Source organism: Danio rerio, chromosome 9, assembly GCF_049306965.1.
Source record: "Danio rerio strain Tuebingen ecotype United States chromosome 9, GRCz12tu, whole genome shotgun sequence".
Taxonomy (NCBI): domain Eukaryota; kingdom Metazoa; phylum Chordata; class Actinopteri; order Cypriniformes; family Danionidae; genus Danio; species Danio rerio.
This window is the reverse complement of record NC_133184.1, coordinates 30,036,429-30,064,161: the sequence shown is the minus strand read 5'-3', so window position 1 is coordinate 30,064,161 and position 27,733 is coordinate 30,036,429. Positions and strand designations below refer to the sequence as shown.

The 27,733-nt window shown below is 38.7% G+C and overlaps 1 protein-coding gene and 1 long non-coding RNA gene across 2 annotated transcripts in view; one reads left to right on the top strand and one right to left on the bottom strand.

The window, feature by feature from the left end:
• The window catches only part of LOC141376143 (uncharacterized), a 139,513-nt gene that overhangs the window by 64,927 nt on the left and 46,853 nt on the right, over window positions 1-27,733 (bottom strand). The window lies entirely within an intron of this gene.
• klf7b (Kruppel like factor 7b) overlaps window positions 1-27,733 on the top strand; it is a 53,564-nt gene that overhangs the window by 4,234 nt on the left and 21,597 nt on the right.

Sequence of the window (27,733 nt, the reverse complement as noted above, 5' to 3'; positions counted from 1 at the left end):
CTGAGTGAAACACCTTGACATTTAATCTCAAACCTGTTTTACATTCCACTTTTTGAAGTGTTAACAGGTCTATGCTGATGCTCAGGCATGTGTTGAAATATAAGGACTCCCACGTCCACAGAACCCGTCACAAACTTATCTTAAACAGATATGCAAGGCGTCTGCGAAGGCTTGGTTAGATTGACACCTCCATATTCATCCCACAGTTTTGACCTCAGCGACCCCTGATGAACCAGTCAACAGGCTCCATTAGTCAAAATGTTGATGGTACATACTTTTGACCCACAATGGAAAGTACCTGTCACTCTTTGTTATCCCATTTCTGAATTGAACTTTTTATAACTTAATTGATCTCGTCAGCTGTTTTGGTTTCCACTGGACTATTGACTGGCCCATATAATTGCAGGGATCAGTAAGCAGTCTGCACTCATAAGTCACCGCTGTGATGGTATCAGTGTGACATCATAAACCAACCTATTGTTCAGAGCATTTCCTGAAACCTGCCCTTACCAATGACGAGACTGATTAAAAATCAAATACTGTCTGGGTTTGGTGTACACGTTGAATCACTGTCAAGTCATCATCTAAAATTACAAAAGAGCTAGATTTTTTTTCCCACCTACAGTACCTAAATTGCTCTTGTGATTCAGATTTTGTTGCTGGTAGTCAGTGCAGTTAAAAAATTCCATTGCAGTATAGACCTATGCAATTTAGGGAAAACATTGAATTGCGATTTATTTATTGACAGATATTGTGGTTGCGATAGGATTTACAATTAAATTCAAACTTCAAGCTGATTTGAATTTTATTCAAGCTTCAGCTTAATCTGTTAGCCGTGGCAACAATTCTGCGACAGCCCTTAAAATATATCTGTTTTTGTTTGGTGTCTGTGACTTTGAAACCAAAATATTCCTATATTACCAAATTTCTTTGATTTTTATTTGTCTATTAATGCTTCTGAAGCAGCAGACACCGTCATCCCACTTGTCAACGCTTTCCTGTTTGTTTTCTTTTTTTTATTGTGGCTGTAGTTCAGTTGCGCAACTCTGATTGGGCAGAACAAAGCGTGCTCCCTCAATTAGCTAGTTATAAAGACCTGGTCAGATCACACCATTTCAGCATGACATAGCGTGTCAAGGGGAGTCGTAATTGACAAATGTACGTCATGAAACAAGATTCAATCATTTCTTCTTATGTAATGTGGCATAGTTTACGATAACCGATACCATGTTGTGATGCCTCACTACACCATTGTAGAAAGTCTAACATGTTAAATTTTCTGAAGCATAGCGGACTGGTTTTGAAGCACTTTACCTCAGATGTTATTTGCTATTCTTGTTTACATATATACATGTACATGTTATATTGCAGTCTCTTGCGATTAACTTGTTGAAATGTTTCAAATTGCAATTGCGATTCGATTTGGATCAATCGCACAACCCTAGCACTAAGGCTAAAGCCAAAAATTGTTATGACAAGATTAAATCAAAAATCTTATTGTAGTATAATTTTTTTTAAAAGATTAATCAAAAAAATTTTAACATTGCAAAAGTGGCTTAGCCTCATCACAGCATACACACACATTATTCTGACTACAGTTTTCCTTGGTTTTGTACATGTTTTCCAAGGATTCAAGCTAACAGTTAACATTCAAATATTTGTGTACATGTTATGTTACACAACTACGACTACTACATTATCACACAAAAACCCACTGTAGCACAAATGTAACTGCGCATACATTCTTAGTGACTGCAGCAAAAGCGGTCCCATGCACAGCAGATCACTCAGCCCCCAGACAGCTGACAGTAATTAGACAATAGTGAGGGACAGCAGGGTCTTTCATGTATAGAACTGTACTTGGTCTCTCTTTGAAGTGGGGACCTTTCAGTCACATTCTCCTGTTATGTTCATACTATGGCTTTGATTCCGGCTGCTTCTGATGCAACCTAGCAATTTCATCTTGAATTCAGTCTCTTTGTTAAAAAGCTGTAACCACAAGCTTGTTTGACATAACCAACTGTGGTAATAAGAGGAAACAAAGAAGCAATGCTCAACTCATTTATTGGGAGTTTTCAGTTACTACATTGAACTGAAACAAAGTCACAAAGTCATTAGGAGATTCGATGGGAAGCCCTGGTTCACCCTCATTTACACTATAGGGTCTGTTTACCTAATATTGTTTGCCATGAAATTTGGCAATTGCTCTATAATGTAATCTCAACACGTAAGTCGATCAAAGACTATGTCGGACTGGCAGTTCTTGGGTTTTTGAACAGTCAAACATAGGTTTGGTGAAATGAGAAACTGGGGGATAATTGGCTCCTGCAGAGAACACAACCTACAACAAAAGGCTGAAAAATATGTAAAACTCTAAAAATGCATAATATCACTAGCTAAATAAACATCTGTCCCATAATATTTTATAAATGTATATTACAAGATGTTTTTGTTGCAATGATTTAAAACAGGAGTGTCCAAACTCGTTCCTGGAGGGCCGGTGTCCTGCTGAGTTTAGCTCCAACTTGCTTCAACACACCTGCCTTGAAGTCTGTAGTATACTTAGTAAGAGCTTGATTAGCTGGTTTAAGTGTGTTTGATTAGGGTTGGAGCTAAATTCTCCAGGACACTGGCCCTCCAGGACAGAGTTTGGACATCCTTGATTTAAAAGAAAAAATTCACCCAAAAATAAAGTTTGTCATCAGTTAATCACCTCTGACTTGTTTTTTTTTAGTATAGTTTATTTTGTTCTACATAAAAGATACTTTAAAGAATGTTGAAACCATTAACCATTGGCTTCCATAGTATTTGTTTCTCCTACAATGAATGTCAACGTTTACAACATTTCTCAAAATATCTTCTTTTGTGTTCTAAAATGTCACGAGAGAAAAAACTATGGCATTATTTGCAATCATATAGAAAGGCAAAACTCAAAAATTTATGGAAGATAGGTAGCATGTAAACATGAGGTAAAATTGGTTAATAAATCAGTAATAAAAAATAAATAAATAAGTTGAAAAAAAATATATATATGCTATAGTATAAAGATAAGATGGAAAATCGATGACTGGAACTATATAAACTGGAAGCATTAAGCACAACATTTCAAGGAAGCTGAAGTGCTGTAAGTACAGTAGTTTCACATTTAAGCCAAAAATATCCATCAACAGCAAAAAAAAAAAAAAAAAAAACTGGTACATTAATGATGAAATGATGAACACAAATGTTATGAGAAACTGATTTGCTGAGTAATGTAGTGATTATGAGAAACATACTGTCCATTTCCAGTAAGCACTAAAAGTGATCTCACTCTCGATCTGGACATAGCTCTGAGACACTAATGGTCCATGCTTATCTTCAATGAGGGTGTCTGTTGTTTGTCTAACAGTGTCACCTACAACACATACAGTAGCTGTGGGCACAAGGAAATGCGTGGTCGCATATGCTTCCCAAGGAAATACAGATGATTCTCAGAAGTCCAAGCACACATATGAGAAATTTCTGCGAAATCTATACTTTATGAGGTGAAAGGTTAATGTTGTTTGACCCAACGGTAGTATGTGCTAAATCGAATATACCTACTTTCATCCAAGAGTTTAGCTTTCAGACAGAGGCCAGCGCAATAATTATGCCCAGGCCTGCAAGTGATTGCTGATGAAAGTAATCTTTTTATATAGGGATCAAGAGCTTTTCAGGGCCTCTGATTGAGGAGCTGTTGGATGGTGGGGACGGTGAGGGTCATTTGTCTGCCGTGTTCTTGAGAGTCCATCAGCCCATAGAGACGAAAAGCAGCATGAGGATAGACAGAGAGAGAAAAAGACAGAGAAGGATGAGTGTTCGGAATGCATCTTTATGCATGAGGCCTGTCGTCCCCCTTGGTCTCGATGGAGAGGCAGTTTAGCCACTCAAGGATTTGATTAACAGGCTGAGAGGAACCAGCCATTTTTCTCTAAGTGCAAGTGCACACACACACGCATACAAACTCCGACTAACAGCCTGATGATATCTCTCACACCACCATGAAAAAAAAAAAAACCAGGAGATTGGAAATCAATACTTCCTCATTGCAAATGGTACCTCAACGCTGTTTGAGACTGCAGCACTCAGTATTCAGCAAAAGTGTTACATAAACCAGGAGAGCATTTGATATGAATAATAAATATGGTATTTTGTGTATTCCTAACCAGCTATAAGTAGCCCTGCAGAATGTCAAGGTAAAAATAAGAAACTGGAGAAAGGAAAGAGCAGGAGTAGAGTGCAGGCTGTCTTATGTTTATTCAAATGCTCCTGACGTGGGATTGATGGTCCTGCACTCTTTGTAGCCTCTTTTGGTCTTCTGGTAAATCCCTGCACTGACATTCTCCAGATGGGAATAAGCATAAGGCAAATCCAAGACTGTCAGACTGTCTAACGTTCATATTCAAACTACGTCACCTGACGTCACGGTACTGAAACATACACAGCCTGCTCTCAAGTACACAAAGCCATTTTCTTTTGTGTCCAGATATTTTTCCATCATTATGAAATTGTCCTGTTTTGCATGCAAATTTTGTTGCTACGCTATTAACTCACATAATGCATTTCAAGTAGAGGAATTTAGGCCACTGGAGACTGTGATTTGAGATTTGGTTTCAGGGTGACAGAAAGCTCAAGTTTGAATCACCCAACACCTGCTGTCAAGCTGCCAAACAGGAGTGGTGAGGTCGTTGTTTGTTTTGGTGGAGTGACATACAATGAATAAGGACACGTCACAAAACCCATTCACACACAATGACCAGCAACAGGTACTTTTCCACAAGGTATAGTGCGCCTTTGGGGCATGTTTTGTGACCTTGAAAGAACTTGAAGTATATGTTTGCGAATTTAAAAAAAACATAGGCTACGCGCTGTGTAGTACATGTGCAAACGGACAACATGGTGCTTAGTTTTCTTGTGGTTTTAGATATTTTATATTCGTTTGTTTTATTAATATATCAAATTTTGTCTAATTTCAGGTCAATTAAGGCTACACATGTAGTTGTTAGACCTTTTTTCAGGTCTCTGACTGCAAGTATCGTCTTTAGTAAAAAATTATACAGATATATGACTTTGAAATCTATGTTTAAAAAGATGTGTGCAAAACTGTTAAATTCAGTGTTTCAAGGAAATATTCACATACTATTTAAGCAAACATTTATTCACACATTTTTTTTTCGGTTAAGTTGTTAATCAGGGGTTGCCACAGCGGAAAGAACCGCCAACTTATCCAGCACATGTTTTACGCAGTGGATGCCCTTCCAGTTGCAACCCAGTACTGGGAAACATCCAGATACACTCATTCACACTCATACACTAGACAATTTAGCTAACCCAATTCACCTATATCGCATGTCTTTGGACCGGGGGGAAACCGGAGCACCCGGAGGAAATCCACGCCAACACGGGGAGACCATGCATTCTCCACACAGAAATGCCAACTGACACAGCCAAGGCTCGAACCAGTGACCAGGCTTTCATGCTACCCACTGCGCCACTGTGACACCGCTATTCGAGCAAACAGAATTTAAAAAGTTATATAAAAACAGACTTGTAGACTTAGTTACTTAGACTTGTCATTGCATTTATGTACCGCTAACCTGAGTTGAAGTGCTTCTTTTATCACCTGTTAATCTCAATGTTCTGCTAAATAAATAAATGCTAAATAATAATAATGATAATAGTAATAATAATAATAATAATTGTGTGCTCCCTTTTCTGCATATACTTTAAACTGTGGTAGACAAAGTATCAGCATGGCTGTGGTGGACTATGCATGAGCCTCATAGATGCAAAAAGACATAAAAAAACATGTAAAAATATCTATTGGAGTCAAATAAAACTTTTATGAATTAAACTTGCTGAGGGCACTGAGGATAATCACTGTTTGAGAATCACTGTAGTTCATCACATAACATTTGACTGTTTTATTCTGAGTTGTTTTAACTAAAAAAAAAAAAACATACAACGTGAAAGTCTATGGAAAAATCCCACCATGACAGAAAAATAAACATCTGTGTCTATGTGCATATTTGCATTTCATCTCTCTGGTGGTCAGGTGACATGGAGCCACTCCAGCATCCTGTTGTGCCACTCCAGTTTCACTATACTTACTCATTTCCTGTATACTTTTTGTACATTCCTGTTTCTCTTGCAGTCTTACTCATTTTTGACCTGCCTGACACTAACTTTTTAAAGCACCGCCAAAAATTTCCAGACTACTTGCAGTGCTTTTCCAATATTAAAAAAATAAATAAAAAATAAGACCCCAAACATATCTAGATGCATCAAGTTGTACGCCACACACAGGAATAACAGCAAACAATCAATATTTTATGCAAAATAATGAATAGTATAGCAGTAATAGACTTTATTTGTTCACGTGGGGGTCAAAGCAGATGAATCCCACTTATGTTGAGAGGTGTGCAGGCAGGGTTGTTGGCGTACATCACCCTCACAGAGCTCTCCACCTAACTAACAGCTCTGCTCAGTAATTACATGGAGAGAAAATGAAAAGGGCAGATGCCCCCCTGGCACCGGGCACAGGACCGGTGTGTGTCCAACCTGGTGGTGTGGAAGAGCATACAAGCCCGACTCTCTGCTCCAGTGAACAGAGAAGCTGGACGCAAACACACTAGAGAGTTGACTTTGAGCACAGTTCAGAAGTCACACACAGAGAATATTTGCGGTTCTGCTCCTCGAAAGCAAGTTCCATTACCACTTCCTACCCATTCGTCACCAATTCAATAGAGGAAACCAAGCCCTTGTTTACAGACAGGATTCTCCACTATCCTCCCACCCCCCTTTCCTTCCCCCTGCCCCAAAAGTCACTCCCTTCTCATGGACAGCTGCCAACATCCTCTCCATTCATCAATGCAACAGTCGTACTGTTACAGTTATACTGGTTACAGCCCCTTGTGTTGGTCGCTAAGCTGGTGCATGCGCCATATTGTGTAAGCTTTATTTTAAGCCTTTTATTTTAGGCAGGCCAGACCCTCTGTAAATTGTGCCAGGTGCCATACTGTACACCTGATATAGCTCTGGCTAAGGATCTGCGGGCTCTGCTGTCTCTCCTTGAGGCGGCTCTGAGCTGCTCTGCTGTGAGACCCACCTGTTCATCATCGCTGGCACGCTCCACTTTGCACTGATCTCAAATGAAGCCAAGATCTGCGGAAGACTGAGTAAAAATTAAGTTGACCAAGATTAATAGATAGCCTTGATCTCTGCTGCAGCACTGTTCTTTGCAATACTGATAAATATTAAGAAAAGTTCATTGAGCACCAAATCAACATGTTGGAATGACTTCTGAAGGACTTGAATAAAGATGTTGAAAGTTCAGTTTTTTATAAGAATTTTTTAGGGGTGTTTCACCTTTATTATGATACCACAGTAGAGAATTCAGACAGGAAACCATTGGGAACAGAGAGAGGGGAAGAATCAGCTAAGGACCTTGAGCCGGGAATCAAACTCAGGTCAACATGAGCACATCGGTGCTATATGTCGGCGCACAGTACCACTAGGCTATTGGCAATGACTTGAAAGTACAGTTTTGAACTGAATAAATATAACATGAGTGTGAGTAACAGACAAAAATACTATTCTGTGGAAACTTAAACAGAAATCAAGGCGGAAATAGGCTTTAGCAGAATCCACATGATTTGGTGGTAATTTTAATAATAATATGGACTATGATTGTTAAATAAAACTCGTTTTAGAATTTCATTAAATAGTGTAATCTCATATAAATAACATACATGCAATAGTTTGCTCTTTATTCAGTTTGCTTTTATTATGTCTCTTGCATTACAGTCATTCGCATCTTGAAAGTATGAAATAAAAGCCGAAGACTTTTCTCCTTAATTTAGAGCTGTCCTACAAACACAATAACCTCCCCACTATGCTCACACTAAACTCTAAATTGTGCTTTCGTCCTGAAGGTTGTGCAACACGAGTCCTGCTGAGTGCTTTTGGGAAGGAGACAGAACAAACGTGCTGCTCTTAGTCCTTCCCGTTTGTTATGGCTCAGTTAAATGGGTCATATGCGGAAGACCAGTGACCTTGGAGCATTTGTCCTGAGACTGTTTTCTCTCTTTGTTTAGCACAGAGACCCACTTTGTACTTGAGAGTCTTAATCATCTCAATTTCTACAAGCATGGCTGCAATATTTTGTATGTTTTTGGTAACGTTACAGAGTTCTTTTTGTGTGATTTTCTCAAAGCACCTGGATGCTATGACTGCGCTCTCACCATCTGGTGCGAACACAGTAGTTGGAGTGCAAAAATTGACAGCAATTGTAAGGTGCGTTTGCAGTCAAGAATGTAAAGACCGCCTTCTCTGAAGGGGAGGCTGAGCCAGTGTACTGCTATGTGGGTCGGCTGCTATTTTAATCTGTAATGTTGCCGGGAATACCTGAGGGAACAGCCCGGCTCTGTTGGAAAGGGGGCTTGTCTGCGGAAGTGCCAGTTTGTGTGGATGCATAGGTATGAAGGGCCGCAGCATGCAGATCAGAAAGGTTGTTTAAAGATTTGTGTTAGTATGAGCGATGCCTACTGGGCACCACTCGTAGCCTCTTAGGTTCAGTGGAGCAGGCGGCATGTATGCATGCTTTTAAGCATGGGCCGCTGCACCGGGCAAACCCAGCAGAGACTAGCCAGCATGCACACGTGAACACATTACGCTGACACTCCTGCTCTTACGGTACCCTCCCCCTCAGGCGATCCTCAGACAGGCCAACAGCTCAATTCTACATTTTGAGTGCCTGTGACTCATCTCATGCACTACAATATTCAGGATGAGATCACCCACTTTGTCAAATGCAAAGTGCTAAATGCACCCGACTGCACTGTAGATTCCAGTAAAATGATGAGGTAATGCCTGAGATGCATCACAGAGTTGCTACCTCGTCCTAGCAACAATGCTGTCATTGGATTCCTGACCTTGTTCTAATCAGCAAAGGGTTGGGGAATTTTGGCAAGGTGGTGCCGGAGCTCCCATACGGGATCCCCCGCAGTGCAGACAGGTGTGATGGCAGCAGGGGCACCTGCCTTTCAGCCATCCCACCCCGTCTGTGAGCCCGGTGGCTTCAAAAACTCAAACCTCTGGATGAGCAAGCTAGTCCCCCAGAGAGGCAAAACTGAAGAGTTCAGTGCAGTCAAGTGCAACTCTGGATGCCCACATACACCATGCAAGCTTGGCAAAGGTCTCCCTCTGCACGGCTTCCATTGTAGTCAGGAATTAATAGACTGCAAAGGCATTCATCAAGTCCCAGTTAGGTTTTCTTTTATGTCACTGTAGCAGTCTTGTCAGATGCTGGTAATTGGGTTCAAAGTGCCATCACAGTAAAAGGCTGTGTGGGAGTGAGTCAGAAGGGGCGGGCCCTCGCCGTCTCAGGTGACCTCACTCTCGGCCCAGCTGCTCCAGAGTGCAGGGAGGAGGTGGGGGATGAGGTCATTCTTTTGCTGGGAGTGTGTGGGTTAGATTTGCGTAGGTGTCTTTGTGTTCATGTCTGCAAGCATGAACGATATGCGCTGGAAGAGATAAGGGTGAGATTTCTGAGTCTACTTTGTGACACTGAGAAAACAAATCTGATTTATGCAAAGAAAAAAATGTTTTCAAATTTGATGCTCATCAAATATAAGATAGACTTATTACAGACGTATTATCATTATTTTTAGCATTTTAACATTTGGATCAAATCAAAATAAATAATAAAATCCCACACAAGGGGATTTCATCCAAACATTAATCATTCTTCAAAAAAAAATGTATATTTTCTGCTTGCTATTTGTAGCTTCATTCGTCAGAGCTTTTATGCATCAGTTCATGATCAAATGTTCCCTCCCACCTCATACCATTTATGTCTGACTGGCAGGATGGCAGGGCTTTGTGTCTGTTGTTGGAGAGATGAGCTCGGCTGATAGCCACGTGGAGAAAGCAGGACAGCCTGTTAGGATTGAGACGTCACACGCAGTGGTGACTTGCCATTGCGTATTCCACAGGCGCACAAGAAAGGTATCAGATAATAGGAGGTACTGGTGAGGCAGACATCTGATTTGATGCGTCTATGATCTATGCCAGCATTTTAAAAGCTACAAGAGGCTATTGTTTCATTGTAAATTCTCCCGTACGTGTCAGTAATGAGACATCTAGATGGAATGGACAATTTTGCTGCTAGCATGAAACAGTCGTAGTTTGCTCTCTGAGAGATTGGGTTTTTTTCTTTATTGCAGTCGTCAAAGCTCTAACTCTCCACTCATGACAGACGACATCCTCATCGCTCCAGCTTACATACTTCGGAAGCGTCTAGCAAATAGCAATTGCGTGATTTTTGTAAACATCCCCAGAGATGGGCTTTCAAAGGCTGGATTTGTGTTTACCTTCCTCGTGCATGAAAGAGGGAGGAAGAGAGACTAGAAAAGAGCAAAGGAGTTTGTTGTCCCATAAAATACCAGTTGTGCGGAGTCTGTGTAATTACCACACTGCAGGATAATTATAAAGAGGACAGATGCAGGGATGAAAAAGCCATTTACGTGCACTTAAGTGAGCGATGGCAATTAACTGGGATGCCTATCCCGGCACTGAGAAATTGGGTTGGAAATCCTCAGTCAGTTATCGCGCAAACCAGAAACGGCCAGTCTTCTCCTATCTCTTAGAGGTGAGCCTCACGAACAGGCTCAAGCAAGTTGTTTAATTTTTTAAGCGGCTTTGCTAATCTGCATTCTTCATTTTGTTTTGGAGCCTTTCGTGCGTGAAAAATCCCCGCAGTACAAAGACGGGTAGGGGCAGCTGGTGGGTTGGGAGGGGTCTTGAATTCCTGTTATCATAACTGCCTTTGTCCATCACCGTGGCCTGATCCAGGAGCTAAGTTGGAGATTGGACAGGTTACCATATCCATTCCCCTCAGGGTAGCGTGCCCACACTAGTCCATTACGACTCCAGCCAGAAAATGTGTCCGGGCCGATCTTTTTATGTGTGCTTATCGGCAGGATTGCAGCCAGAGGATGGAGGCCCAGCAGGGTTACATAACTTCTCTCTGCTCCAGTCGTAGCATCTGCAGCAAGGCATGGACCCCTGCATTCTATCTATGCAATTTCCTTTTCCATTTCCTTTCAGCTGGCTGGCCGAGCTGTCGTGCGTGCTACTCGCAAGGGACAGGAAGCTCAGCTAGATGTAGTGTTTCCTCTCGGCGAGGGTTCCTTGTTGGTGCTGTGGCTTTCTTCCTGCAGCTCACATCCTATGGTTTATTACAAAAAATCACCCAGGATTTCCATTTGTATGGCATAAGGATGCAGTGATAACCCAGCTTGATCAAACATCCCATCCATTGACACACTAGAATGATGTACTAAAATGAAAACTTTACTTTTTCTCTTGACAAAAGTGCAAAGATTTGAAAGAAAATTTGTTTTTAATTTGTGGCTGGTTGCATTGTGATTTTATGTAAATCATGGTTTAAAAAAAAATGAAAATATGTTTTTGCTTGGGATGAAAACAAGAAGGGCATATTCTATTATACAGAATAAAAATACATTTATGATTCACTATTGTTCAAAAATAAATACATTTTATTTAGCAGTTGTGCATTAAACTGATCAAAAGTGTCAAAAACATTTACACCGATACTTAAAATTTTTCAAGATTTACAAAAATATTTCTAATCATAATTTTATTTTATTTCATTCAGGGGGTTGACATTATCACCAGCCAACCCGCTAAATGCGGGTTGATTTTTCCTGTGGCAAATTAGACAGACACTCACACTAGCCATTTTGGCTGGTTGGAAATTATTTTAAATTGTAGTTTTCCTAAAAGCAGGGTTCAACAATAGAGATGGCCCAATATTCATGCAAATGTTATCTTAGAATCGAGAAGCAGCACGACTGACAAAAACAATTGTGTTTGCGCAAGCAAAAGAAAGCAGGTGCATATGAGCGGATGATCACTCACATGCATGGGTGACGTGATGAGGGCGACTGTTAAAAAGCGCTGTTCACTTGCGCAAAGCAACCATGTCTAGAGGAAACACAACTGGTGCTTACATCTCCTTTTGTAAGCAGCAGTGGTCACTGCTGTCATTTTAATCAATCTTTGAACAGATTATTAACAGGCCTAAACTTAACCGTATGCTTGTGATCATTCTTTTATTATGACGTATGGGATGTTTTTTTTTTCTGCTTTCTTTTGCTAAGTTATTTTTGGTAATATAGTTTAATTATCTATTTTTTTACAATAACATGGCTTTAATATGAGATTAACTGGTGATCTGGGACATTTAGCCAGGGCAGATTACTGTGCATATTTTAGATACATGATAATAATTTTTTTTTAAAGGTCAATTTTTTTAAAGAAAAGTTTTGTTGAGTTAAAAAGTGCATATATACAGCTATATTTAGCTTGTTTTGACACATTTAAAATTTGTGGCTAAGAAATAATTATTTATTTTTGGTGTGGTCAGAGATAGATTTGGTAAATCCTTTTTTTTTTTTGAGCCCTGAAAAGTCATGTATAATAAAAACTAATTGCAATGCGACACAACCCATTTGCTCATGCACATTGAGCAAGCTCATGCACAGCACAAAAAGTGAAATGAATGAGGAGGCATGTGTACAGAACACAACATCTAAATCAAGTCATTTTAGCATGTCAAAGTCAAACTTCTGCAAATGAAATATATTTTCCCAACATCAAAATTGTGGCTAGTGAAAATGACGAGTGGCTAATAATGTTGGAAATCTACTAGCCACAGGCTGATGATGAAAAAAATTAATGCCAAGCCCTGGCGTCAATACTTGATTGTCAATATTTCTTGAGGACCAATTTAGCATTTATGAACAGCAAATTTTTAAGTGTATCTTTATATACACTACATTCATACCAGGATCTGTGCTATATGCAGTGTGACACTGGATAAGCCTGTTTAAGCAGCAATCCTTTTTTACTTACCAAAGACATTTATCAGTCCATTTATCAGTCAGTACCCACAACTGACTCTGTGGTCAATGAATAAGACTGGCCCCTTCATTTCTCCCCTGCTGTTCCTTGTCTAGATGTGAATTGCCCACGGTTTTATGCCACACTGCAGAGCGGAGAAAGCAGGGAAGCCTGACTGATAGTGCCCACAGTGGGATAGGGGTAATGAGAGCACCTGCTGGGTTACCGACTGAGACTCTGTCCTGCATAGACAGACAGACAGACAACGTGACACTGAACTTGAGCTCCTTGCAGTCTAAAGTCATGTGGGCTACTGCTTTGCAGTGACATAACTAAAAGCACAACCCTTTCACACTAATGCCAGGGTCGTCACACCAGGCTAATTTTAATCTGCTCTCCATGTGGCTTCCCGCTCAGCGCAAAAGTGCTGATGCGTGAGGTGGATCAAAAAGACAGCTCTCTAATATGAATCATTATTCCAATCGAGTATGTATAATGATTAAAACAAACACACAGAGAAAGACAGGAATATTAGAATCCAGTAATAGCCTTTAATCCAAACAGCTTTCCTCAAGAAGTTTTAATACAAGGTCAGTAGGAGCTCATTTGCAAGGATTTGTGTGAAATGTCATCAAGTTAACGGGCGCAATCATTTGCAGTGCTTCAAATAAGTCGAAGTGTTTGTCGCCGCAACCAAGATTGGAGACTTTCTTGGTGAAATAAAGAGCCCTCTTTATGTCTCCTAGGGGTATAGACCTTTACCGGTGCCTGATAATGGGACTGCAGCTGAAATTGACTCCTTTGGAGAACTTGGCCTATTAGTCATTTCTGTTGCCTGTTACAGTATGGTATGTAACCGGAGATCTCTATACAATACCCAGAGGGCCATGCATCTTATGAAACAAAACGCCCTCCAACTCAGCCCCCTCTTCCAGCTCGCTCCATGACGGCCAGCTTTCTTTTGTTCCTCTTGTTCTCTTTTGTCTCCATGTGTTGTATCCCCCCCACTCATGTGGAATTTTCTTTGCATTGAGTAATGAAGATTAGCCTGGCGTCAGTCACAATAGAATCCCCCCATCACTAGTATCCCTTACTTAGGCTCCCCAATCTTATAACAAGCTGTTAACCCCATTTAAAAATGTCCCCTTTCAATCGGCTTGTGACGGGGAATAATCCAGCCCGAGCGATTTAATGAAAATCGCTGTATCCTGATTAGATTACCCCAGTGCCGCCAGCCAGTGGCCATTAGCCGACCCCGTACACAGATAAACAGCAGCCCCGCTCCACAAATCCAGTTAAAGGAAGACGGAGAGAGGTTTTCTGAGGCTCAGCTCGCCTCTTACCAGCCTGCAGTCTTACTGCCTTTGTCAGTGGGATTATCCCCCATTTGGCACATCTATGGTGAGGACTCATTCACGTTCCTCTGTACCCACTCTATCCATTACTGCATGGGGCTCATTGCTTACTGTCATTATGCCAAGCGTGATCTTCTATGGTGCATCTGTAAGGAAGATTTATGTGGTTTGCAAAAAAGCATTCATTCATATTGGTGAAACAGATGGATGGTGTAATTTTGGTAATTGAGACCAAGATAATGAATTGTTTACTGTCAATTATTTATTGTGGCCAGTTTTCTCTTATGCAACTTTATAAAAGAAACCATTCTGAAATCTATGATAAAAGAAAATGTCAATTAAAATGCATAATATTATGAATGAGATTATAAATAAATTTCTCATAAATTAAACAAAAACAATTAAATATCTAATGAACATATTGGTGTGATTACCAGCCTGCACAACACGTTTTTACAATTTCATGGTTGCTAGAATATTTTTTGTTTAAAATGTAAACATTCAATAAATAATTAAAAAAAAAACTATGAAAACCTTAAAACGTTTAAATCAACACCTGAACGACTCCTGAACAAATTTTGACGTATCCGCTTGTTAAATCATCATATCGGTGATATATGGAATAGTTTTTCCGGTTTGAAGCTGCTATTTAAAATGAGAAAATATTTGTTTATGACCACTTTTTAGTCATATCACACATTAAACTGAATTTTATATAAAAATCATAGTGTGCACAACAGTCTCCAGACTTGCTACAACACAAATGCCGAAATTTCTAACAATTTTTAAAAAATGTATCACTTTCTGGCCATCGTATATTAGGCATATGTATATTGCCCACGGTTAGTTTGCTAATTTAACCAAATTGTATTCTGTCATCTCACAGACACCTCATTGTAGCACATATCACAACAGCAGCTTCATCTTCCCTCCTCCCCACTACAAATTCATCAGGTGTTCCTCGCAGAGTTCAGCAAGAGTTAATAGTGATATTGTTCATTAGGGAACAAGATCAAGGTCGCATTATGTCCTTATACAATCCTGCGCTGATGAAGTTATTGAAAGATGCCATAGTGCCTTTTCTGTCCCTTCACAGCTTCTTTGTCCCTTTTGTGACCCCTGTTGCTGAAGTCCCACAATACTTTAAAAGCAAAACCAGTGTTTGTGTACACAGAAATAGCTCTCAGCAGTTCCATACAAGCAAAACCCAAAGCCTGATTGGCACCCAAGCCGCCTCTTCCATCTTTAAATGGAGGTATTCATTAGCTGCAGCTGCGCCATGTCAGACTTAAAGTCTCCTTGTGCGGCTGGATGCAGATGGAGCAGTCGGTAGACACGGTCTTTCACTGTCAATCCTAAATTATTGAAAGTCTCTATCAAGTAAAAGCTTTGATGAGACGTCGACTGAAGACTGGTATGAAAGAATCTAGCCTAAAAGGGTTGCAAAACAACTAAAAATATAACTTTGAGAGAAACACAAGTAGATAATTGCCATCAAATTTATGACTTGGCTTAATGCTTGTGTCGTGGCCTCAGCTAGAATGCAGCATATGCTATTATTTAATTACCTGGTGATAAAATAAATAGGCAATACAAATATATACCCATTAATGCTGTCAAGTGATTAATCACATATATAATAAAAGTTTGTATTTGAGATATTCCAGCATTATGGATGCTGTTAAAACTTGAGAATTAAATTCATAGAGAATACATTGATTTATATTTTACAAAACAACTAACCACAGAGTTAAGGGATCATGAAAATATCAATCTGTTAAAACGTATCTTAAATGAGGGAAGTAAACATGCATTATAGATGTCCAAAAAGTAAGCGAGTTTACACTACCTGACAAAAGTCTTGTCATCGATCCCGGTTGTAAGAGCAGCAAATAATAACTTGACTTCTAGTTGATCATTTGGAAATGTGGCTGAAGGTAGATTTTTCCTATAAATCATCTGTTGAACTGCATCCCAGTCATCACAAATACTGCAAGAGACCTATTGGAACCCACATGGACTCAAGACTCTAACAGAAATCAGTCAAGTTTGGTGAAGGAAAAATCATGGTTCGGGGTTTCGATTCAGTATGGGGGCATGCAAGAGATCTGCAGAGTGCATGGCAACATCAACAGCCTGATGTATCAAGACATTTGTGCTGCCCATTACATTACAAGTATGTAGAGTGAAGTAGGATAGAGCTCCTTCTCATACTTCAGCCTCTACATCAAGGTTCCTGAAAGCAAAGAGGGTTAAGGTGTTCCAGAATTGGCCAGCCCAGTCACCAGACATGAACATTACTGAGCATGTCTAGGGTAAGGTGAAGGAGCAGGCATTAAAGTTGATTCCAAAGAATCTTGATGAACTCTGGGAGTCCTGCAAGAACGCTTTCTTTGCCATCCCATATGACTTTATTAAGTTATTTGAGTCAATGCAGAGATGTTTGGATGCAGTCCTCCAAGCTCATGGGAATCTTACATAATATTAATTGTTTTTCACTGCACCATGACTTTATATTCTTTACTGTGCATTATTTCTGTTAAGTGACAAGACTTTTCTCTAAGCGAAGTCAGAACTTTCTGTCCTAATTAAATTATTAAAAATCAAGTCATGATCATATTTTATTTTGGTAAAATAAGCATAATCTAGAAGCCTTTGCCTTTCAAAAAAGCCACTTCTGATACCAAAAGATCAACTAGAAGTCAAGTTATTTTTTTTTTGTTGCTAAAATTTGTATAAATTCTATGATATAAGCCGCATAAGTGTTGGCTTTCTATAGAACAAGACTTATTTATTTTACATGACTGCATTTAGGAGGAATGGTGTCATTATACATGTGACATCTCTCTGTTACCGGTGTGCCTAGTAAATCAAATCAAATGGTTTAAATTTGTTGACAGAGACATTTGAGAAAAATGTAAAAATGTATTTTTACAGCACTGTTAAATACAAACCTACACAAATCAACTTAGAAATGTTTTAGCTATTTTGGTGAAAACTATTTTTCCATGGCACGGTTGACATTTGCTCGTCTACATAATGCATGTGGTTGTATTATTATGCATGTATAAGTGCACACATGCTTGTATACTCTGTTTATACTTCCATACATTTATTTTCATATATACTTGTAGTATATATAAATATTTTATGTACAGACACTACCGGTCAAAAGTTTGGGGTCAGTAGGATTTTTAAATGTTTTAAAATAAGCTTCTCCTGCTCACCAAGGCTGCATTTATTGATCAAAACTACAGTACAAATTGTAAAATGTTATTGAACTATAAAATAACTGTTCAAAAGTAGTTTAGAATGTATTTTAATAATTTATTCCAGTGATTTTAAAGATTATTTTTTAGCTTCATTACTCTAGTCTTCAGTCACATGATCCTTCAGAAATCACTCTAATATTAATCTAATATTATTTATTATTATTATTATTTATTATGTATTATTATTATTATGATTAGTATTATTATTATTATTGGTAATATTATTAAAAGCAATTATGGCTGGAGTAATAACTTCATTTAAAACTGCATACAATAAGAAAGCAGTTATTTAAAATTAGAATAAATATTTAACAGTTTAACAATTTTTTTTACATTTAATAAATGTTGCCTTGATGAAAAAAAACCCTTGAAAAAATAACCCCAAATTTTGACCGGTAGTGTATATTTATATAAACATGAATACAACTTTACGGTTAATTGTGAATAATTATTTGACAGAACTACTCTACATACAGATCAATGTTAGCTTGCTGTTTTTTGGTGCCAAGTGTGTCATAATGCTCTCAGTAACACTTCTCTGCTTGTAGTAGCATCCATCTGTGAAGTAATCCTGCCTCTAAGGGTACAGTGCACAGATAATGTTTGCTTGTTATCTTGCATGATTAGCATTGCTCTTTGTTTCGCATTACATGCATGCTCAATCACTTTACGTATTGTGGAGAAATGGGGCATGTGTCTGTGGAGAAAAGCTTCAGTGATATTGCCAGTTGTTTTGATGGACTGGGCCAAGGGTGCATATTTCCTGTTCCTGACCTCACGAGTGTTCTTGTCATAATAAAGCTGTCTTGGTTATGTCATGAACCTGATCAGGGCCCTAATGTTCCGCCAAGAGCTGTCAGCGTGGATGAACTCGTCCACAAATATGGCTAATGAATGCTTTTCTATCCCCACCCTCTTTCACCAGGTGACCAATCTGCCCCCAATATTTTTATCTGCTATTTTTTTTATCAAAGATGGTTAGGTAACTTACAGACAGGAATGTAACTAAATATTGAGCCAGCAGATAGATTCAGAAAGTCTTCAAAACCGTTCTCAAGTGTATTGTCACAGGGCCAAGCCAATTCTCAATTCCAAATATTAAATTGGATCTTTGGATAGTTTGTTAAATTGCAATATAAAAAAAAAAAAATATATATATATATATATATATATATATATATATATATATATATATATATATATATATATATATATATATAAATTAATATTATTATTATTATTATTGTTATTATTATTTTTTTATTGATTAAACATGGCATTAAACAGTTTCATAGCGTTTAAATGAATTATTATCATTTTTTTCTAAATGTTTCTGAGAAATTTAATGTTTTATAGTTTTATTATAACACAGTTAACATAATTTATGTACGACAAGAAATGTTTTTGATGATAAATCCGCATATTAGATTAATTCCAGAAGACTAAAGTAAAGGCTGATAAAATTGAGAATTGCAAAATTGTCATTACTGGAATGAATACATTTTAAATGCTCTACATTCTCAGAGCTTTTTCCTTCTTCAGCTTCTTTAAGTTAGTTTTCATTTTGCACTTTGGGGTTTAAAAAAGTCGAAAACACTCAAGCAGTTTGCTGTTATGCCGAGTTCAGACTGCACTATTTTCAAAGTAGTCGTGTCACAAATGTTTTCACACTGCATGACTATCTGGGGTAGCATTCCGTTGGTGCTGTGTTTACACTGCAAGATGTATCGGCAACAGGGGTTTCACACTGCATGACTTTAAAATAGGAAGAATCACCGACAACTTCGTCTCTGCCCACAAACTACATCTCACAACCAAACACCTGCAAAAAGGGACATGGAAACAACGCGAGTTATTAACTGAAAGAAGCCTTTACTGCGCTAGTAATTGTACTTATTTAGCTTAATTAGCTTTTTATATTTTTATATTTTTTGTTTATATACTTTACTTGGAATTAGCAATTTATCCTCAATTTTTTTTCTTTTTCGACTTATCTTCTTCCCCAATCTCCCGCTGGCCTTCCATACTAGTGGATGCTGCTCTCTCATTGGCTGTTGGTGATTGCCAATGTCATTTTCAATCAGAACACATTTCACATGGCATGATTTGAATTAGGGACATGTCCAGATATTTAGCATGCCAAATATCTCACAGGTGTCAGTGACTCATCCGCAAATCTCTCAGATTGGGTCTTTGATAATAAAAAGCACCTTTTTTTCTGTGATTTCAGCAATTTGTTAGCAAATTCTCAACATGAAGTCAAAATCGGGGCTAAAATTATGCAGTCTGAACTTTAAAAAAATGTGATTGGCAGAATATGTAAATGTATGTATTGATGATTTAAGACAGAAGTACACTGGAATGGTAGTGTAAATTACAGCATACATGAAATAATTAAATGTATGTATGTAGATTGATAGAAAATTGGTTTTCATCAAGGAGAAATCTGTGAAAAAATGAAAACCAATGTGATTTCTAAAAACCTGTCGGCGAGTCAAAATTGGGGCTAAGATCATGCAGTCTGAACTCGGCATAAAAAAAAAAAACATTTGACCAGTGTTTGTCAGATTTGGTCTGCGATTTAAATTTGTAGTCAAGCTTCAGCTCAATAATCGGTATCGTAGCTTCTTACTGCTAAAAAGGAACTGAAAAGATATTAACCTAAACATTTATTCAAACTTATTTTTAAATATTCAGAAATGAAACACTAATTTTTCTCTGGAGCAAACAGTAAACAGAAATAAAATTACCTTACCTTTCTGTAAACAAGTTGAACTCAAATTAAAGAGATGGTGTAGCTGATTATAAAAACAAAAAATATAATTATATTATTATAAAAAGACAGAACACTCAGCAAACTAACATGGCTGAAACAACTCTGAAATTGTACTTTGCTTTTGCTTACTACTAGATTAAGTGTCATTGGCAATACTCTCCGTCTGACTTTATAGCAAGACACTTATCACTCAGTTGTGCTCACGCAGTCACGCATTTGCTCTGGACAAATTAAATAATACAAATATATTTCATATCTCAGGCTCTTGTGATTAGCTAATAGCGATTGCAATTCGATTTCGATACATCACACAGCCCTTGCATACATGAAAGAATAAAAGGGGTGTAGGTAGATGGATTGAAGATAGATTTCACCTTGACGCATGCTGTTGTTCTCTCTAATACAAAGTTGAAGCAATTTCTCAAGTAACAGTCTCTGAGTGGTCATTACTGTTGCCCTGTTACTTAGACATACACTTGAAGTGATCAGATGCAAAAACCTTTAAGTGATGTTTGAAATTTACTTTTAAAACGACCCGCCTGTTTGTACAGTAGGTTCAGTAATTTCCCTTATGGCAAAGAATAGGTACTTTTCATTGCCTTTAAAGTGAAATAACTGAACATAAACACAAAAACTTCTCATTTTAGAAGAACATTTCAGCTCTTTACTTGCTTCATAAGACTCTGGTCTCACTGCTCTGTCCAGCACTTAATAATGGAAACAGGAAAATGTGCCTTCTGATACAGGCAACGCGCACAATAACGTCCCAAACCAGCGTCCTGCTGTCTTTTCAGATTTCAAAACCCAACAATTTGGCTGCTATGGAAACAGCTGCCAAGCCTGTTGTGCTCATCTCTGGCCGAGTTCCTGTCTGTCTGTTTCCTCTCATTTCCCAGAGGAGCTGGTCTGTGTTTACCAGCCAAAGAAAGACACAGGAGCAGGAACGGCACTGGAGAGCCTCTTTCTCTCACAAGGTGCAGCTGCATAAGCAAGACGCAAAGGCTAGGAAGGAAAATGGAGGGCAGGGAAAGGATGAGGATTTCAAAACAAATTTGCAAATCGCATTACACGGTCAACATGTAATTAGCTTTGTGTGCAAGTGTAAATATTGACACACAGTAATGAGTACATGGAGTTTACGCTAATCTGAAACCCAAAGCCAAGCTTAGCCTTTCCAGAGAGTGCTCTGTACGACCATTATGCTCGGCGGGATCATCCTTGCATTGTGTTTGCATGGAGCTTTTTATGGTCTTCGAGAAGAGGGACATTACAAGTGCTTAGAAGCAGTCTAGTGTCAAGTATCTGATTTCTCAGTGGAGTCACGTAATATTGTTTCCGAACAGATGTGTACACGCTGAGACAAGAAAAAAACTCAACAGGAGCGACGAACAGAAGCCGCATCAGGAAAATGGCTCTAGACATTACCTTCATCAATATATAATAATACAGATTGGAAACATGATAGATATGAGGCAGACAAATGAACAGAGCATTAAGTAGCACAGACACCATGTTTCCTTTTGGATCAAAGAGACTGCAATGAGAGGTAAAACTATAATCTTGATTCGATTCCAAATGACAGTAGCGCAAGCATGTTTGACTTCCTAAAATATGACTCTGAACTAGCTGCTCTTGTCAAATTTGTTGTCTAAAATTATAGCGGTTACAACAGCTTCTGTTCACTGGGAGAGGGCCAGTGATTCAATTACTCTAAGTACACATCTAAGCAAGGTCAAGTTCGGTACACAGATATTTAAGACATAATGGTTTAAACTGCAGCCAATGTCTTCATATTAGGAAGAGCAGTCATTACATAACCGAGGACTCAGAAGCTCACTAGCTCACAGGTTTGGCAGACAGACAGGCAGCTAGACAAAGAAAAAAAAATTTGAGCATTTATCTATACATAGCAGAGAACCTAGCATCTAAAGGCTGATTTATACTAGGCATGGTACGATAACCGTTTTTAAGTTATACCACGGTTTAGAAAAGTCAAGGTTTTAAATATATTGTAAAATAAATATATTATAAGGTTTAAATAAAATATATTGTTTTCAAATGGTGAAAAAAGTTGTTTCTTTAACCAGAAATTAAAAAATAAATAAATAAACAATTAGAGTAGTAATCACAATACTGTGATACCGTGATATTTTTATCCAAGGTTATACTGGCCCATGCCTAATTTATTCTACGTATGCTCCGGCACAGCCTTCATGGCTGACGCAAACTGTGACACGCACCTCTCAAAAAATGTAACTAAATGTCACAACGATGTGTATCGCAAGCTGTGTAATTGGGCAGCTTGGTAGCTGTGACCAGGGTGGGCAGTGCTGAGATGATGATATGATGCCACAAGCCCGATTGAGTGAGTGTTTACAAGTGTTAAGACCTGTGAAGGAGCTTCAGATTAAAACTTTTGTTTTTTGTGTCTACCTTACGATTAAAGTTGTTGCATGTCCGCCGGTTCCCGCCTCTGAATGAGCGAGTTTTAGCTTCTTGTACAATAAGGTAGCATTCAGGTAAAACAAAACACCCATGAAGAAACTCAACGCAGAGGAACATAACATCACCTGCACCTACAGCCAGCATTTGGAAGTGTTATAGCAACACAAACAGCAGCAGTATAAATGCACAGCTACATGCAAGGCATGCGCCAAGGGTCACGACGATCGCTGGACAACGAAGTCTAAACCAGCCTTAATGCCATGCACACACTGGCTAAGGTTATAACCAATTTGTTAATGTGATTAATATAACCACGTCTGAATAAATTGTAAAATGTCTGAAATCCAGTCATTAAAGCCAAATTAGCTGTATGTGTAACTTGGCTGAGGTAATATTGGATGATTTGATCAAAAGTAGTGCTGTATACTTAACCAAAAGGCTGAAAACTTTGAACTATTGTGTCTTTGAAAAGCATCTGTCACATTAAAATAAATATCTAGCTTAAATTAAAGAATCTATGGGAAATACAATATTATGTTTAGTAGAATTTGTAAACCCTAACCTTTATTTTAATTTTTTTCATGTTTTGATTTTATCATGAATTAAAATAAATTTGAGAAAACAAAAACGGCTAAATTGCTTATATAACCATTACATTTTATCCAGAAAAAAGAAGCGGTGTACAGTCCCACATTTCCTAAATGTTATATTAAAATTATTGTTGTTTTAAATTAAAGCTTCTGGTCATCTAAAATGTAAAAAAATAGGTCAAATGAGTATGCAGAATTAGATATTCTATATTTACAAGATACAGATAAATGTAATACTATGTGTTCGGTAAGAAGACGTCCACATAAACCATGAGTTCTGCTCAAGTGAAACCAAGTATTTATATTTATCCTTGTATAACCCTATGATGTAGATAAATATTTGTGGATATTACACAAGCCAGGTTATTCTCAATATTGAAATGTTCACTGTCCAATATAATTTCAAATTAGTATATGCAATGCGAAATAACGAATAGTCATAACGAAGTTCTACATTTTTATATAAAAAGCACTTGTTTATAAGTCAAATGTGTAGTCCCAAGGTGATTTCGAACAACTTGATGACAACCCTATAAAGTTATGCAGCGTAAGCCTTCCAAATGTGTTTTTGTTTGTGCAGAATGCCTTCCTGACAAGCCATGCAAGTTACATTTGCAGTTGTACACACGGGATTTAAATATCATCTGGTTCCCAGGCAACCACAACAATAATGAAACCTATATGTAAATGCAGGACACAAAAATCAAGTCTTTTTCTCTCGAGAAATCTGGGGCAGAGGTTCTTCCACTAAAGAGCCGTTCAGTAAATCTGGCCCTGAAAACGCTCAGGCAGTCGTGTTGCCAGAGCCTTGGGCTTATTTGCAATGGCCCATTCGTCACTGGGTGTCCAGTTTTGCCAACTCGCTAATAGGACACCATCCTCAGTGAGTAATAGGCCATTTTTTATTGTTTTGGTTTCATATCGCAGCTCTGCACCTTTTAATTTTGCCTGTGAAAGTTCTGCATTTTCTCTTGAAGCTCTGTTTGTCTGTTTTGTCTGTTTTGGTAGTTCTGTAAAGTGGATCATTCTTAACATGCAACCAGCACTCTCATGATGACAGATAGTCAGCTCCATCTCAACACCAGCATCTTAGTCTGCTCTTCAGCCATGCAGCGAAGGAGAAATCAGTGGCAGGTGGTCATTAGCATGTCACTGAAGAATGACAAATGGTTTAGACATGGCTATCTAGCATCATGCTTTTTACGAAAATTACACACTTTTCCAGATAACACACACATAAGCTAAAAGAACTTGATCTGAAATGTGTAAATACACCTTTAAATTCTCAACCCTCAGTAAGTGAAACATTGTCCTTGTACAATCTGCTTTTTTTTTTTAGTAAACAAATGCTGCACATTGGAGGACAGAGACCCTGACTTGACAAATGACCTGAGACAACCCTCCATCCACTGCAATAGTGGCCAAGGGCCAAGGGAACCGGGATTAAATTATCCACCCAAATTAAAAGAGCATATCTGTCTTGTCCCTGCTAACAGCTGTTAGCATTTATCTCCCACGTGTCCCTGCCATTCATTTATTTAGAAATCTACATTTATCAGTCTGACTAGGCCGAAGTAGGGCAGAGGGGACCAAACAGTGGTGCCCGGGCGCTAATTGCCTCACCACGCTTGAGAATATCTGTGTGTGCATGTGTGTGTTCCTGAGAAGTCTACCGATTTGGCATAAAGGGGATGTGGAAGTGTAAAAAGGGGGGAAGGGAGGGATGACACAGGTGCAGAAACAGGGAAAAAGGAGGGCTATTACACAGCGGGAGAGTCTGCAAAAAGTCACTCCATCACAGACCACTGATTAAAATTTCATAGGAGGGGGCCAAAGGGGAGAGTCTGCTGTAGGTAGTGGTAAAACAGTAGAAGTGGATGGAGTGGAAGTAGTTTTATTTGCTTTATATATGTATGGTTATAGGTTGAGATGTCCACAGTAATTTAAAAAAAATGTCCAAAATGTCCACACCATTTAAAAAAAAAATATATTTTTTATCCACTTCTCAGTGAATATGGGTATATTTTATCTATATTCTAATATTCTAATATTATTATCAAAATCTAATTTTATTATATATTTTTTCCCAACATATAAATTTGGGCTACTAATTTTTGAACCATTATCTTAAGTTATTTTGTTAGATAAGCTTTAGATTTAGCTTCAGTACTGACTAAACTAATGTATATGCACTAATATAATATTGTAAAACATCCTATAGAAAATATTAATTTAAATGAGAGAAATGAGGGGGGTGTACTTATAAATGTTGAGCACTGTGTATATATACAACCCATTAAAAAAGGTAAATGTTGTTGACCTACATACTAAGGGTTAATCTCCTTGTACTTTTTGTAAACTGACATACGACTATATTTCCTCAAGTGTTTGGTGCAATCTCAAACCACACAGATTGCTTGTTGTTCAAATGTTGCAGTTTAGTGAGAGTGACGGGTAGTGGGAAGGCTATGGCTACGTTTTCAGATGCAATTGTGTCTCCATAGACTCCTAACAAGTTGCTGACATCTCTTTTGTGAGAGTGAGGTTGCGATGGAAGCAGCCGTTTATTGACTGCGCTCGCTTTGATGGGAAGAATCACGAGCGAGATGAAAAGAAGGATCGGTAGCCGCTCAGGATCATACCACACTGATGTGTACTTTTCACTTACGAGCTCTTCTATTGGTTATTAACTACTTTACTGTGGCTCTTTTTCATGCTTTTGTTGGACCTTTAGTCTTGTAAGAGATTGTACTTTATTGGTTTTATGGACACTTATTAATTGGCCATCCACAACAATCATGCACACACCGAGGTCCACAGTAAATCACAAACTGTGCACAGCCCCATGCTGTAACTGTATTGTCTAAATGTCAGGAGACCCAGAGCAAGGGGGTGCAGGGGGATGGGACGGTGACAGTAGATGAAGTGAAGAGATTCAAGCTTCACTCTACTGTGTGTGTTTGACAGCTGTTTCTTCCACACTCACTTCCCCCTCCCCGGACCCCTGTCAGCCTCCCCACCATTACTCACCCCAACACTCCAGCACCAGGACAGCAGTGACAGCTCCCCTCCCTGAGCTCAGCCAGCGAGGTGCAGGAGCCAAACAGAGAGAGCGGTTGAAAAGGCACGCGAGATCCGTGAAATCCTATCCATGACGGTGAGGGCCTCAGATGACTCTGATGTCCACCCTGCTGTGATGATGGTTTATATGTCATCAGGACAGATAGGATATGCCTTCGACGGCAAATTTGCAGGCGGCTCGGTATCTCTCTCGGTGCATGGACAGACAGATCCTGGAGGGAGGTCCTTATGGGCTATAGAGTTTCAGAGTCTAAGGCTGCTGGCGAGTGTGTGTCGTTTGGTTTTCTCTGAGGGTTCCCGGGTAATTGTTGTGTCATTACGAAGGTAATTGTGCAGCATCCATAGTTTACCCCCCACCCCAAAACAAATAATATATACACACATGAAATAATATAGATAAATGGTGTGCAAAAAGGCCAAAAGCCCATCAGTACATGAAGGACGCATATTCTGTCTTACAAGGGAATGGCTATGATCGTAAAAGAGTTAATGGGTATGATGGAATCACAGCACCCTGGGAAACGGTTGTGAACTCTGTAGGTTGAAATGATAGCATGTTATAGGTTTATTTCATTCCCAGATCATTAAGAGTGCTTGTTCTCTGAAGAAAAACATTGCCAGAGCTTAAGACAGGTTTCAATGGATAAAACAGCTGGGTCGTTCATATTTCTGCATGACACTAATAACATTTTAGATGCAAAAAATAATTTCTTTGGTTCATTTAGAGCATATATGGTCCTCAGACTAGAATCACACTAACAAGTTAGTGGGTTTTCATCATACAGTAGGTCCTTAAATCAGCTAAATTTTGGAAAAAAAAAGGAAACATAAAGCATTTAGTCCTATGAAACATTGGTACATGAATGGAAACACCAAAGTTAGTCAAGTTCTCCTGTTCCTGCTTGGTCTTTATGTGGTTAGTTTGCTAATCCCTGGTCTTCTAGGCTGGTCAAGTGACCATGCTTTAAAGTGATTTATGGCACTTGTCAGCCTGGAAAACCTGCTTAGCCACAGCTGAAGTCCAGCTGGAAAACCATCTAAGATGATGCCGAAACTCAAAGTATATTTCAGCCATTCCATAAAGGTCCATGCACTTTTCTTGCAATGCAATTTTTAAATTTGTAGTCCAATTTTTAGACCACATGGAGAGTGAGGCTACAATAGCACAAGTGTGACTTTTGTCAGTCCACCAAGTGGTTTGCGCACGTGTTGAACTCAACTATACTCGATTATTTTGCAATTTAGTATTCTTTAATAGCTGTGCAGACA